Raw genomic sequence first — 15,573 nt, forward strand, 5'->3', positions numbered from 1 at the left:
ATAGTGCAATGGTTATTACAGTGAATGTGGTTTAAAATGAGTTGAAGTAATAGAAAGGTGCAAACAGCTGCATTTTTTAAAGAGTAATGCTGAAAGAGAAAGTGAGAAGTGTGTATGTTTTAGATAGAGTTCAGCTAATTGATGCCTTAAAACAAATGTTTGACCTTGTATTGATGCTGTTCTCCATCAAAGAATTCTATCATGCTCTGTATTCTCATAGTGATATAAGGAATCCACATAACCTACTGTGAAATATCTTCTTTACTTTAAAGGGCAACACAAGTGCATTTAAAAATCTGTCCAAACCACTGAAACGTGAAGAACATAACTTGTAACAGATCGTATCAAGTTGTATTAGATGTACCTGACTTGCCATTTTATGTTAAGAAACACATTGATCTACCTCTGAAGCGTTGGTAGTTTAATATTGGTGCCAAGAGAAGAGGGCAATGGCAAAGGGGTTATTGGCAATGTCCTGTGTGATATGTGAGAAATAAAACTAGATTTTAAGATGCAGAGGTGTAGACAACAGGAGTTCTGTGCAGGGAAGCTAAGCAGCTATGAAGTGGGCAACATTACGTTGCAGATCCACTAAATAAGGTTTGCATGTGTAAAGAGAAAGAGAGCTGGGGCAGGGATGGGGCAAGCTGAGTCAGTACTATGGTGTGGTGAAAGAGGTGCTTTAATATGGACTATATTTCAACTAAGTAATTTAGTGACTGACAGTCCTTTGCTCTTCTGCATAAAATGCTTTCGCCTGTGAATCGGCATCAATCCGCCAAAGAAATATCTATAAATGCTTGTTGCTATATAACTAACCATTTCATTTGATTATAGTAATAATAAGCACAAGACGCAATATATATCTTATACAGCAGGTGCATATATACAACATTTACCTCTAGCACTTCAAGGAAAGAAAGTGCCATAGTCCACAATCTATAAAACATAAACATAAAACATTGTCCATACTTTCTAGTTTAAAATGCTAAATCACAGATTAATTTTTAAACAGTAAATTAAAACAGTGTTTCAAACATAGGAATAGGAATAGTTTTCTTAAGTTAATGTTAACATGGCCTTGAGAAAATTATGCTGGTGTATAAATCTTTATGCCCTAAATTATTTAAAATCCCATTTTTATTATTATTATTGGCTTGGAGGAGGGTTTCCTATTCCTGCTGTCAGACATTATACTGACTTGAGAGATTGGGAGTCTCTTTAGCCCCCCCAAGCTGCCAACATGATTTACTGAATTTAATATTTGTATATGCAGTAATTATGCTCATATGCCAATAGATAATAGTGCTTAGATTAAATAATTATACACTGAACTTAAATAAAGTGCCAAGGCCCTGTGACCTGCCGTGCCCACTTGGGAAAAGGAGGTAATTTTGCATGTGCAGAGTTAGTTTGGAAACCAGAGCCAAAATATAGAACCATTTATGTTTGTTTCTGAATGCCAAAGATAAGTAACGACGACAACTTTGTACCATAAATATCAGTATTATTTAAGCAGAAGCAATTTTTACTGGAGAAAATAATAAGAGAACACTTTCAAACCAACACATTGCAGTGTATTCTTTTTTGTACTGATGGCAGTTTTGCCTCAGATGTTTGTTTAGTGACCACAGTTGCTATTTCTGGTTTAAATGTAGTGTCTGGAAGAATTTCCTTCAACTTTCTGGTTAGTATAATTTTGCAGGAGAATAGCTATCCTATTTTTTATTGCAAAGAAAGTAAACTAGCTTCTAAATACTTGGCTTTTGCAGAACCTATAGTTTGAGGCATAATTATCTTATATTGGGAATTGTTTTAATTGGAAAAGAGATTAATTCTGGAAGCAAGTCAAGCCTGCTTTAATGTGTTTTTTGTCCATGGTGGGCATCTGCAATTAAGGGTCTTGCTCTCTAGAGTCCAATTCTACAAATGATTTTTTACCACTAAAGCTCTGGATGTCTCTGGAAAAAAATCAGGCTTTCTGTGCTTCAGTTATTAGTAATCTCTTCATTGCTAAATGGTGGTGATGGTCGTAGTTATGTCCTGGTAGTGTTCTCATTAGTGAGAAGAATGGGCACATGAATTAAATGCAGCAAGTGCTGTGATGTCTCATCTTCTAATGAAACATAGAAGCAATTAATATAACCAGAATAACAATGGCAGCAGAGACAACACTTTTACTACCTCAAGGAGCTGCACCACATGTTCCAAGAAGAGGTCCACATAATCCTTGCGTTGTCACAGATGCTATTCTTGATACATTTTAGATCAGGGGTCAGCAAACTTTTTCAGCAGAGGGCCAGTCCACTGTCCCTCAAACCTTGTGGGAGGCTGGACTATATTTTGGGGAAAAAAATAATGAACAAATTCCTATGCTCCACAAATAACCCGGAGATGCATTTTAAATAAAAGGACACATTCTACTCGTGTAAAAACACGCTGATTCCCAGACTGTCCACGGGCCAGATTTAGAAGGTGGTTGGGCCGGATCCGGCCCCCGGGCCTTAGTTTGCCCACCCATGTTTTAGATAAATCCAAGTTGCATTTTGATGTATGATAGCAACTGAAACAATTTAGTTCCAGGCTCCGGTTGAAAAGGATGCTGGGGTACAGCTATGGGTATTCAGTGTCATTGCAGCATCCTTTGGAGCAGTGCAAAAATCCCGAAGTGCACTTCCAATTGAAATGTTTACACTGCTGTGTTATAAAAAACTAAGTGGTTTACATAGGGTTGCCATATTTCAAAAAGTAAAATTCCTGACACCCGCAAGTTGTTGAGCTTAAAACTATAAAATGTTAAAAAGCATGTTACAAGATAAGCAACTGTTCGAGCTTATGGTATAGTCAGGCTAGCTGTGATGGTGAGTTCCTCCCCCTTCTTTATAAACCATCTTTAGATATAAAATACCTCATCTTTTCTTATGAGTAATGAACTTTAAGAATTAAATATTTCTCAATATGAAAAGAAATCAGAGAAGACTAGACTTTTCTTTTTGTAGATTTGAGAGACATATCTGCTGATTCCCCACCCAAAAACCTGCAGTTGTATAATATAGTGACTAGCGGGTCTCCCTCAACCCCATGAGCAAGGTAATAACATACAACTCTCAAATGAACAAAGCACAGAACCAGATCTTCTCCAATTCCATTGCCTTGGTCCATCATCCCCAAGCTGATGCCCTCCAGATGTTCTGGACTAAAATTTCCATCAGCTGCATCAGGAGGATGGCTAGCTTGGGGAGGCTGCCAAAGTTTTTGATGAAGGTCTATAAGGTCAGAGATGATGATGCAAGTGAAGCTCAACTTTATTGTCTTCTACTTGAGTATGTTTAACCTTTTTGTTTTGGACTCACTGCCTTTGTGTGGCTAGTGTAAAAGGAGTATGGTTTCAGGATGTTGCTGGGTAAAACACTGTAGTTTGGGAGAACTGGTTGATCTAGTATAGGATGGTATTAATGGTAATATTGGAGGCACTCAATATGCATAGTTGAGGTGCTGAGAAAATTTGTATTAATGCTGATAACCCTTTTAAGGTTATTTTTACACATTTTGGTTAAATGCAAATTGTCCTTCAATATACAGTAGCTACTGAAATAGTTTAATTCCCATTTTACATACAAGATTAGATTTTTATACATGTACATTATGCGGTAATGGCAAAGGCTAGTGATAGTCACTTGAGAGATAATAGCATTTATATATTCTATCAGTTTAATAACTCTACAGGGCCAATTGGCCTTTTCACATTCCTATTATGATGATGATTTAATGCCCGATAAAGCAAGTTTTCCTGGAACTCTGGTTTTAGCTGATCAGAATAATTTTGCTTTGCTTCTTTCACCTTCGGAGGCTTATCTGGAGAGTTTCAGAATTATGTGTTGACTCATTTATAGATTCCTGTTACATATGTTTGTTAAAAAACCAGACCACAACCTTAAAGTACAGTATAGGGCAAGAAAGAGTTGGTAGAGGAAATGTTTCTTCCTGCCGTGGGCTTCTTCTGCCTTTCCTCTGAGCACTACAATTTAAATATTGGTGGAATGCCCATTAATAAAAACCTTATTGTTTACAATTATGAAGCAGTGAATGAGACCATGCACTTCATCCTACAGCGGCAGGATGCTTAACTTTGTTCATATCTTTCACTCACTGAGCAGATAACAGGTGGAGGAAAATGCATTGTTCTGAAAAACAAAGAACTCAACAATATTAACAAGATAAACACTGTCCCAATGAAAGCCATTTCTGGACTGTGTTTATCCAAATTTAAGACACAAGACATGAGGTAACTTACATGTGATGTTTAATGTGGAAAATTAAATGAGTTTCATGCATGAGCGATGAGACAAAATTTCCTTTTGACACCAGATTCTTATGTCATGGCTGATCCTATGAGGTGGGATTTTCAGTGTGCATCAGGGACTTAAAGTGGAAAGCTTAAAAGCCCCTGTGTGTGAGCAGAGTAACATAAGCAGAATTGCTGTTGGTTTCGATCCCTATCATTTCTCTCGAATTCTGAAACTGTCTTGGTAAAAAATGTGCAGGTAGCAACTCAAAGCCTCCACCTCTCCAACTTATAGCAGCAGGGTCGCTAACATTTAAGCTGTTTAGACAGGCTGTCTCCCTCTTCACCTTGCCTTTTTCTTTTTAGAAACTTCCTTTCAGTATACCGGCGTGTCCTTGCTACTGGTATCTGAAGCTATCAGCTGTTTTAATATTTCATTATTTATCTTCTACAAATGGTGGGCCAAAATGCTCAGTTAAAATCCATATTGTCAGTGATTGATGGCTAAATTGATTACGGAATCAGATAAACTTTCCTTCTAGCAATGTGGCTGCTTTTTGCTTATTACATTTTAACTTGTCTAGCACATCCAATATAATTAAAACAATATTACTATTCAGGTTTTGGTGATATACTACAAATTTTTTGAATTGCACATTTTAAAAGCCAAATCAAGTCTAAGACAGCTGACAATCCTACTTTCTCCCAGAAGCTCTAAAATGAGCAAATACCATCTATGGGGATGGGGGGGATGGGGGACCCAAACTGAGCTATCTTGCAGTGCAGTCCTATATATGTCTACTCAAAAGTATGTACCATTGTGTTCAGTGGAGCTGACTCCCATTTCTGGAGGTAAGTCTGAGAAACACAGGCTTTGGAAGTGGTGTTGCCATACCTTTCCGTAATATACCCCCATTCTCCCTCTGCCACAATTTTAATTTCTCAAAAGGGTTTAATTCTTTAATTATTATTATTTTCAAATCGAATGGCTAACAGTGCAATCCTGTACTCTTATTCTGCCAGGATGAGGGAAGACACACACCATATTCAATGTATTCTTAGCCCTGGAGAGGAAGAGGAGGGATACAACTAGAAAATGCAAATATGGCATAAAAATCAGCAGATAAGCCCTACCCATGTCCCTGGAAACACCACCAGTTCTCACCAATAACTGCCAATAACTGAAGAAGCGTATCATCTCCTGATGATGAAAACACTCTCCCAGCAAACACCATCACATACACAAAACACACAAGATGGTAATGGCAGTTGTGGACTGAACTGAGACAAGTGACTTTTTCATGCTATGAGCTATGGAAAAGTCAGGGTGTGTGTGTGTAAATTGAATGTTGATTGATAATGAGATTGATTGATAAGTGCTATATTCTGTTGGTGCTGAACGCCGCAGCGTCTTAGCCAGACATACACAATAGCCAGTGGTACCTGTTGGAGGTATAGATCTTCAAATGCTGGGGTATGGCATATATTTGGGGCATGTCCTAAAATCAGAAAATTTTGGGAAGACAGATTAAAGACAATTGAAGTAATCACTGGTTATACTTTACCCATGGGGCCTGCTAATTCTTTTGTCTGAATATCTTAAACTTTACTAACAGTGGATGGAGAATTAATGCAACATCTCTTAACTGCTGAAAGAAATACTATTTGTTGGAATTGGAAAAGAAAATGAGAACACCATCCTTGAGAGAATGGATAACTAAAATATGGGACATAGTATGTATGGTTAAGCATACGTATATGGTAAGAATCAGATAGGGTTGACAAATTGAGTCTTTTAATAATGTACTTGTGTAATAAGGTACAGGATAATGTAAACTCGTTTATGTTACTTGGAACCTATGATATTAATTCGTTATATTCAACTATTATATTCAACTATTACAATTTGTTCCTTTATCTTTAGCTCTAGAGATCTCTCTCTACTTTTATTTCATGTGTCATCTGTTGTTATACTTCGTAAAGGTATAAATAAATATATGTAAATAAAAAAAGAAAGAAAAAGAAAAGCACTACATTTCTTGCTCTTGTATATTTTGTTAGCTTTATGCATGATATGATTGTTTCTACATTTGGAACAAGTTCTGCTGCTTTCACTAATAAGAGAGTTTATGTTTATGTTATGTTCATGTTAAAAAATAAATGTCATCATTCAGTGATCAGATACAATCAGTTACAGCATTGCAGTTTATGCAATTTCATAATTATACTGGCTCTTTTAAAAACTTGACACAACTTGCCTTTGGCACTGATAGAATAAACGGAAGAATTTTGCTTGACACCGAGTATTTTTTTTTAGATTGAGGAAGCAGCTTCATTGTGGCATTTGTGTTGTAATTACTATATCTCCCATTAATCTCTTCCTCTTGGAAGAGAATCAAGTTGTGGAAGTGTCTGTGGTATTTGTGATGTGAGAGCAGGATTTTATCAGTACGTTAGAGCATGATTTTTGCATTTGTAATAAGAAAGAAAACTATGCTTGAGTCTGCAGAAGTGTAATGACATCAAAACAGAGCCAAAACTTGGTAGACTGCTGATGCTGGTCTGTCAACCGCCCTGCTGCCCAGCAGCATCCCTGACCAAACTGTCCGGAGTGGTCTGTGGCATGGGATTGGAGAACCGCTGGATGATAGTTCAGTGTGACTTCAACATCCATGTGGAGGCTGCCATTGGGCAAGCACAGGACTTCATGGGCTTCATGACAACCATGGTGCTGTTTCAAACGGTCATCAGGCCAACACATTTTGCAGGACATATATTCTTGATCTAGTCTTGATAGGAGGCATGGACTAAAGGTAGCGGGATACAGTGCACTCCCTTGTCATAGTTGGAGCTTGGTGCTACTTTGCCTACATACAGAATCCAATGACACCTGGAGTGCCACAGGATTCTCACCCCTGACATAGTCTCAGAGGTGTTTTATTTCCCTGCAATGAAATTAATTTTTAAAAAGCTTTGTCCATATAGTGGAACAGAAGAATTTGTGTTGATCCATGACCTATAATTCTTTTTGTGTAAACAGAAATGTATTTGTTCAGTTTATATTTAAAAGAACCTGAATAATTATTTAAATATTGGACATACGCATGGTGCTTACTGAATCTTTTTTAAAAAAAATAATAACCTGCAACCTACTACTTTTTGTGGTTTTCTAAGAAGGTGTGTGTTTTGTTTTGCTAGAATTTCTGCAAAGCAAAAGCTCTGATTACATTTCAAGTTTTGGTTTTGCTGAGTGGGGTGTGTGAGAGAGATACAACGTTTTAAAATGAGTTATTACTTTCAACAAATGTGGGGTTCCTGTTTCAAGTTTGCCAAGATAATAGGTAATGTGTGGGTAGGAGGCCCAGTTACTGAGGAGAATTGATGAGTGAGAGGGTTTCTTAATCCTCCTACATGCTGCAGTGCATCTGTCCTCCCTCTGGCTGTTTCCTCCCAGCTGGCATTGCTTTAGATTTTGGTGTCTGGAGGTGGTATTTGGTTGGGAGAATTAGTGGTTAGGGAAAAGATTAGGTACCTTCTTCTTGCCTACCAGTGCTTCTCTGCAAATACCCTCTGTCCCTCATCATAAGGTGAACACAGGGTAGTTTGCTCTTACTGTCTATTCAACTACAGTAGTACCTCGGGTTACATACGCTTCAGGTTACATACGCTTCAGGTTACACACTCCGCTAACCCAGAAATAGTACCTCGGGTTAAGAACTTTGCTTCAGGATGAGAACAGAAATCGTACGGCAGCGGCACAGCAGCAACAGGAGGCCCCATTAGCTTAAGTGGTGCTTCAGGTTAAGAACAGTTTCAGGTTAAGAACAGACCTCCAGAACGAATTAAGTACGTAACCAGAGGTACCACTGTATTTGTAAAGGGTATGGGTTTAAAGCACCATTTTCTTTCTGCAGTTTCTTGGAATCTTTGAACTTTTATTAGGCTTTTAAAACTCAAATCTTTCTTGCCTGATTAACTTTTACAGGTAGGTCTTTATTTTTCACTCTTCTGCAAGCCCTGTGAAATCAGGAAAGAATAGGTTTAATTGTAAAGAATTTGAGTGTTTCTAGAAGCCCAAGCTTTGTTCTGCTAAATATAAGTGTTTAATGAAAAGAAACACATCATTTTCACACATTGTGTTAGATTTTTACATATAAGGAAAGCATGAGAAATACACAGTCTGAGGAAGTAAAATGTTTCACTCTTGTTCTTTAACTATCAACCTTATCTTCATATAAGGAAAGCATGAGAAATACACAGTCTGAGGAAGTAAAATGTTTCACTCTTGTTCTTTAACTATCAACCTTATCTTCATATCTCTGCTTTAAAAAGACAACTAGAAATGAAAATAGCTTTTAAAAGTAAATATAAAATCGATATGTATTGGCTTGAAAACTAAGTTGCTCTTCTGTTCACACGGGGAGGGGCATTTCCCACTCTGTCTGTAGCCCCATGCACAACTTTCCTCACTATTGCCAAGGTTCTCTCTCGCCTTAAATTCATCTCATTTAATGACCAAAATGCATGGATATCCATACAGTAAATGCTTCTTTGTTTTGAAAATACTGCAGAACTATGTACTGAGCTTTGTTCTGATACTGAAAGTTCCATTATTCTTTTAATATTTTTTTTAGGCAGTGGGGAATTATGTTACCAATTGCCAGCATATATCCATAAACAGTTTTTGAAAGGATGTGCAAAAAGGCTGTGATAACTGGTTTACAACAAAACTATTATTTGTGTGGAACTGATGTCAGATCAGTTGCATTTCTGATCTAATACTAATTCTCACAGGCTCGGCAACTTAATGACTAGGTGAAGTGAGCTTCACTCACCTGAGTGAAGGAGACCTAGTAGCAATGTATGTTACCAGCCAGAAGAAGAAATAAGGGAAACAAAAAATCCATTTGCTCTTTGATGCTTTATCTATGCCAATAAATATTGTCTCTAGGCAGGCATATAATTAAAGAAAGAAAAATAACAGATGATGGATGTGTTCTCATGAGCGCATGCAGAGGCACAATGAGGATGGAAGTATTCCCATGAAGAAAAAACAAGGTGTATTCATCAAGTCTATCCCACATGATAAAATATCATATTGTAAATGAGGTTCTTCCAAGGCTGTATTTAGATGATAACATATTGGCTTATTAAGTTGGGATATACACAAGCCTTTTGCTCGTACAGGTACCCCCTTTGCTCATCCTTTTATCAGTTGTCACAATTAAACCAGGAAGTTTATCACTAATAATATTTTGCCATTTTGTCCAAACTAGGAAAGTCTATTTACCAGCTTTGGAACAGGCCAGCGTATTAAACCATAGTTTTAAGCTGGATTGATATCTTGGCTTCCTAGAAATTTCAGAAAGAAATACTTGAGAAATTAAAGTGCCTTGAAGCAGTGCTATTTTCTAAAAAGCGGTGCTGAAACTCAGCACAAACACTTCCCTTGTTCTCTTATAATGGTAATGGCGCCCACCTGGGAGGTTCTGGAACTGAGTTCCAAATGAAAAAAAGCCCTGCCTTGGAGTATATACAGGATCTCTTAATTTTATCATTAAAGAACATCTGTGTGTCTGTGTGTCTTGAGAGACAATGGAGGGGGTGAAGTCAAACTGTTGGAAGGTTGCAGTGCCTGCTGCAGTACAGGAGAGACATGTTTCATTGCAGCTGTTACAGATGCACCATGGTGTTTCTTCTCTCTGCACTCCTCCCAGCAGTCATTCCCCCTCTGGTCACTGCTATGGATACACGACCTGTCTGTCTGTCTTCAGGCACTGCGGTCATCTGCAAAGAATTCCCACACAGCAGGGTTGATGTTGCCAGCCTTCCTGTTTGCAGACATGTTTGTAACACAGAGCTGGTTTCAGGCTATATATCAAAATTTCATCTCTGTCCCTGCAGGAAACAAACAACTTGGGGAACAGTAATGGGCAAAGACACATACTCTTGAGAAGCCTAAACCTGGCATAGGCAAACTTGGCCCTCCAGATGTTTTGGGACTACAACTCCCATCATCCCTAGCTAACAGGACCAGTGGTCAGGGATGATGGGAGTTGTAGTCCCAAAACATCTGGAGGGCCAAGTTTGCCTATGCCTGGTCTAATCAATGTTTTATGATGGTCTGTACCTTAATGCAGATGCACTTGAGGATGTAGTTGGAGAATTCTCACCTCTTTCATTAAGTATATTTACAGAAATAGTCCAGCTTCTTGTTGTTTACACCTATGTATATTAGAGCATGATCTGAGGAATATATATTTTTAGTTCCTTTAGAAGAGGAGCATTAGAATGAATAGCAAGAATAAAATCTTTTTAGAACCACAGAGCCTAGGGCTTGCCGATCAGAAGGTCGGCAGTTCGAATCCCCGCAACGGGGTGAGCTCCTGCTGTTCAGTCCCAGCTTCTTCTAACCTAGCAGTTCAAAAGCACGTAAAAGTGCAAGTAGATAAATAGGTACTGCTCTGGCGGGAAGGTAAATGGTGTTTCCGTGCGCTGCTCTGGTTTCTCCAGAAGCGTCTTAGTCATGCTGGCCACATGACCCGGAAAAACTGTCTGCAGACAAACGTCAGCTCCCTTGGCCAGTAAAGCGAGATGAGCACCGCAACCCCAGAGTCATTCGCGACTGGACTTAACTGTCAGGGGTCCTTTACATATTTTTTTTTATCCTCAGTAAATGTGAACTTTATGCATGGGAACTTTGTATTTGAAAGCCAGTGTTGCTGTAGTTGTTGGACTGAGGAGACCAAGGGTTTGAACTCCCTGGCATGAAGTTAATTGGGTGTCCTTGGGCTACCCACTATCTTTTAGCCTTCTGTACATCACAGGGTGGCCAAACAAACATCAAAGGTGGGGTGGGGAGGAAGAGGGAGAATCATGTATGCCACCTTGAGTGCCTTGAAAGACAGGATATAAATGAAATGAATAAATCTTACAAGCTGGATAAAAACTGTAACTTCAGGATAAGCCTTTTGTGACAGGCTTATGCTAGCTTTAGGTTTGATCCAGACCATTCAAGTCAGGAAGTTTCACAGGCCATTCATATAAAATACAATATGAACCCACATCTGTCCTCCACATGTTGTGCTTTTTTAATACAAGCAAAGCATAGTCATCACTTTTTCTCACCTATAGAAAAAATGCCTATGACACCAACTTTAAACGATTTGATTTGTAGGAGCATTCTGTTTTTGTGAGACATACTTAATAGCTGCATCCTGAGCCTTGTTGATTTGGAGGGACAGGAGAGAATACTCTGCTGATACAGTATATCTAGGGTTTCTTTCTTTAATGCAACTCCTACACTGGTTGCTAGAGTAAGCTAAAAACGAAAAGGGAAGAAACGTAGCATATAATTCTGTGGACTTCAGAAAAACAAAATCCTCCAAAAGCATCTATCAAAGTGATTTCAATCCAATGATCCGGTACAAAGTCAAAAGATGTAAGCTGTTCTAATCCAGTGCTTTCAGCTGCTTAAGATCCAGCCTCCACAGCTAGTTGTGAGGGACCAGCTGACAAGTTCTTCAAAGCATCGAAGCAAGAAAGCCCAGCAGTGCCTAGCGACAGAGCTCTTCAGAGGTTTTCAAACTGACAGCTGTTTGCTTTGGGTTTATATACTACAAAAACAATTCAGGTGGTGAATAACGTAAATGGCACCATGTTCCAGTCCAGGAGTTTTATTACAACGAATTTAGCTTTGGGCAAGCTGCCATAATCAGCACAATTTGACAAGAAATTCACTATAGATATATAATTCCCCCACCCCCAGAAATAGCATGCATCATTTATGCTGCAAGATTCATGGACTACATATAGCAGTACCCAATAAAATTTTATGATAATGTAAAATATTATTCTATTTTATAGGTTTTGCCCCAGTGATTTTGCTTCTCTGAAACAACAATTTAACTCATACCAATTTAAATACTGTTAACCAGCTAGAGACCTCATCAGTATGTTTTCACTATCAAAATCTTGTTTCAAGGTGCTGCATATAGTGGATAGTAGACACGTACGAATGGCAGTATTGGAGGATACTTAATTTTACTATAGGCTTTATTTATGAAAATAAACAATATATTTATTTAAAGATACAGGAAGGTTCTGTAAACTACATCTGTGAAGTAGTACTAGCAGGGCAGTACTTTGGGGCATAATGAACAGGAAGGCCCTCAAATGTAGCCCTCTTGTAAAACAATTTAGTCCAGAGCATAAAATTACCTAACCATGCTATTGCACCTGTGTGTCATACTCTAATGAGCACCATCTCAGAGCCCCATGATAACAGGATGCAAAAAGATGGCATGAATTAAGAGAGATGGTGCTCTCCCCAACCTTTTCCAGATGCAGTCTTCTGTTGGGCACTTGTGCGATGGGAGGTTAAGGCAGGGATCTAGTTTAGTAGTACTCACCATCTTCAAACAGAAGAAACTGAAGCTGCTGTAAAGGCTTCTAAATTTTCCTTTTCATCGTGTAGCTCTCTAGTAGTAGTAGTCTAAAAAGCCTTTTAGTGTACAGATTTTCAATTTGATATGACTGTCTCTAAAAAGCTCAGATTTGTCTTACTGGGTGATAGACAAATGTGAAGGAAGTACACAAGACAAGCCGCTCTCAGTGGGATTGCTTCCAGCAGTGACAGTTGTCAGATATTGATGGTACATGCAGCAACTGACTCTAGAGGCCCAGAGAAATGGAAGGAGAGCACCCAACTCTGTGACTGATTTTGCAGGACTAGATCCTTTATGTAACTGGCAACAAGCAGGATCATTTGGGTCCACGTCTTTGTGGATATGAATGTCTTACATTTTAATGTAATACTCTGATATATTCTGACATTTGTGGGGTAGCCACTATGAAATATATCACCGTGTTTTCTGCCTTGGCTTTTAAAAGAGGAAAAACAGTTGAGTATTGCCCACCTATTTAAATATATATATTTTTAATTGTTGTTACTGAAATAAACCTGGCTTTTCATTACCAAAGGCTAACATAATAGATTACTTTCTCCCCTGCTCAGTTTTAAAGACTATACAAAGATACCATTATTGATGGTGGGTATGGGTGGAGAGATTGTGTGTATGTTGAACATGTAGAATGTAGCCTGTGACCTGACTGTCCATGGCTGGTTTCTGCAATAATGTCAGCACATGTTTTAGCTGACAGTGAAAATGTATATGGTCTCCATACAAATTTATCTAAAAATGTATCCTAAGTAGGGGTGGACTAAATGTTGCTCCAAATTTGTGGCTCCATTGACAGGCATCTAATTTGAAGCATGATTTCTTGTGCATTTTTGGGAGGATGGTGAAATTCGGGGCAACTACTAATCTTTAGGAGTACCATTGGGAATCTTTCATTTTTCGTTTAAAAAAATATTTTATTCTGGGGACAGTACAGCTGCCATTTTCTTTCCCCCTGATTGCTCCAGATTCAGACAGTTTTGGGTTTTCTGCAATCTCCCTATCCTCCTTTAGCACACATTTGACTCCCTTGTCAAAGGGTCCAACTGCCTTCCTAGCCAATCTCCTGTTACTAATGTATTTAAAATGGGTAGGGGATGATGACTCGTGGCTCTGCAAATGCTGTTGGACTCTAGCTCCCAGCAGCCCCAGACAGTATGGGGTAATTGGGAACTGTAGGCCAGCAATCTATCTCTGAAGGGTCACAGGTTTCCCATCCCTGCATTAAGATCCGTTTGCACAGCATATCGACAATGTAAATTTTAATAAGGTGACATTATGCTGAGAAGTTAAAGTGAGAGTTTAATGGAATAGGCTAATCATCTGGGGTGGATTGGTTGATGGGGAAAAGATCTACGCTATCTTCAGAAATATATTTTTGCCTGCTTTTTGTGTGACTTTTGGATTAGGTCCATGTGAAGGCACACTAGCTACTTGTTTCTGCAATCACATGTTTTGTGCATGCCATAAACAATTTATTAGTTCCCTGCAGGAGCCCAAACCCCTCCTTTCTGGATTTTTCTGCATAACATCAAAATCACTCCTCCTGCTTCGAAGTTTTAGCTTATGAGAAATGATCAAATATTATGTTCTTTTTATAATTAATTATATAGAAATTGACAAATAGACTTCATCATGAACTACTGCCATATTTGGATATTGATTTATGGAAATAAGATTATTGTCTGTTAATGTGTGGAAAAGAGAAATGTTTGAGAGATTTCTCTCACTTACAGATGGTCTCTTCAGCTACTAGTTCCTTTTTTGCAGCTGAATAAGGTAGGGTCATCATAAATACAGGCTCTACTTGGAAGGTTTTAGGGACTGATTGATGGGACATGCAATCGCTGTGCCATGCATTTGGCAATCAATTTTTGTTTTGCCAATTATTTGACTCTAGGAAAACCTATCTACTAAAATTTTGTCATAGTGGTTTTCTTTCAACAATTCATCCTAACGGGATGAAACACAGCGTTACTTAGTTAAGGTAAGAGTACACAGCATGATATATACTCTGCACTTTTCTATTAAAGATCAATTACCATGAACAATAGCTTAAAGTACCCTTAACTTGTGTGTGTGTGTGTTTGTGTCCACTTGTCTGTGTAATATATGAAGTGAGGTGGATGATGTAAGAATTATCATGTCCAATCCATTAACAACAACTAGAAATACAACAATTTGGTGTTTTAAGGCAATGGTTTTAAAGCATTAGAGCTCAAAAATATATGAAGTCAGATTATTGGCACAACATATTTGTAGAACCAGACTTGTAGAACAATTGTAGGAATGGGGCAGCCCAGATCTTAATTTTTTTCTGTCCTTGGGCAGGCAGGACAAGGACCTCTCCATGTGAAGCAAGTATGTTCCCTAGATTCTCATGTTATGGAGGACTTCATTGTGGACTTTTGGTTCGTGCTGGGATGCAGATATACTGGAAACATAATGTGGTCTCAGGGTCAATCTGCTGTTGTGACATGGTTTGCCCTCCTTTAAATGTGCTGTCCTGGGAGACTACCCAGTCTGCCTCTATGGCTGGCCTGGCTCTGCCAAAAATACAGACATGTTGTCTTACCTCCCCCAAATCACACACTTTTAAATCATTGCAGAAACATCATGTAAATGTAGAAGATAATCCAGTTAACAATTTCAATAATTTCAAGATCAATGCTGTCTCATATCTATAGCCATTCATCACCCTAGTAAAATAATTCCTGAGAAAACTGTCTCCTTGTACTTAAATTACCTAGTTGTATCAATTTTAACTTCCCTCCTTCTATTCTGTAATATTCTAGCTGTGGCAGGAGAAAAGTACTTGTTATAGCCTAT

General features: G+C 38.4%; 1 protein-coding gene and 1 long non-coding RNA gene across 7 annotated transcripts in view; one reads left to right on the plus strand and one right to left on the minus strand.

The window, feature by feature from the left end:
* MACROD2 (mono-ADP ribosylhydrolase 2) overlaps window positions 1–15,573 on the plus strand; it is a 966,393-nt gene that overhangs the window by 43,693 nt on the left and 907,127 nt on the right. The gene's annotated exons all lie outside the window — the stretch shown is intronic.
* The window catches only part of LOC310759894, a 63,931-nt gene continuing 60,303 nt past the window's right edge, over window positions 11,946–15,573 (minus strand). The window contains exon 2 of the long non-coding RNA XR_014546619.1: window positions 11,946–13,810. This is a non-coding gene — a long non-coding RNA (uncharacterized lncRNA). The remainder of the gene's footprint in view (window positions 13,811–15,573) is intronic.

The sequence above is a fragment of the Podarcis filfolensis genome, assembly GCF_964270895.1.
Source record: "Podarcis filfolensis genome assembly, chromosome: 3".
NCBI classification, from domain to species: Eukaryota; Metazoa; Chordata; class Lepidosauria; order Squamata; family Lacertidae; genus Podarcis; species Podarcis filfolensis.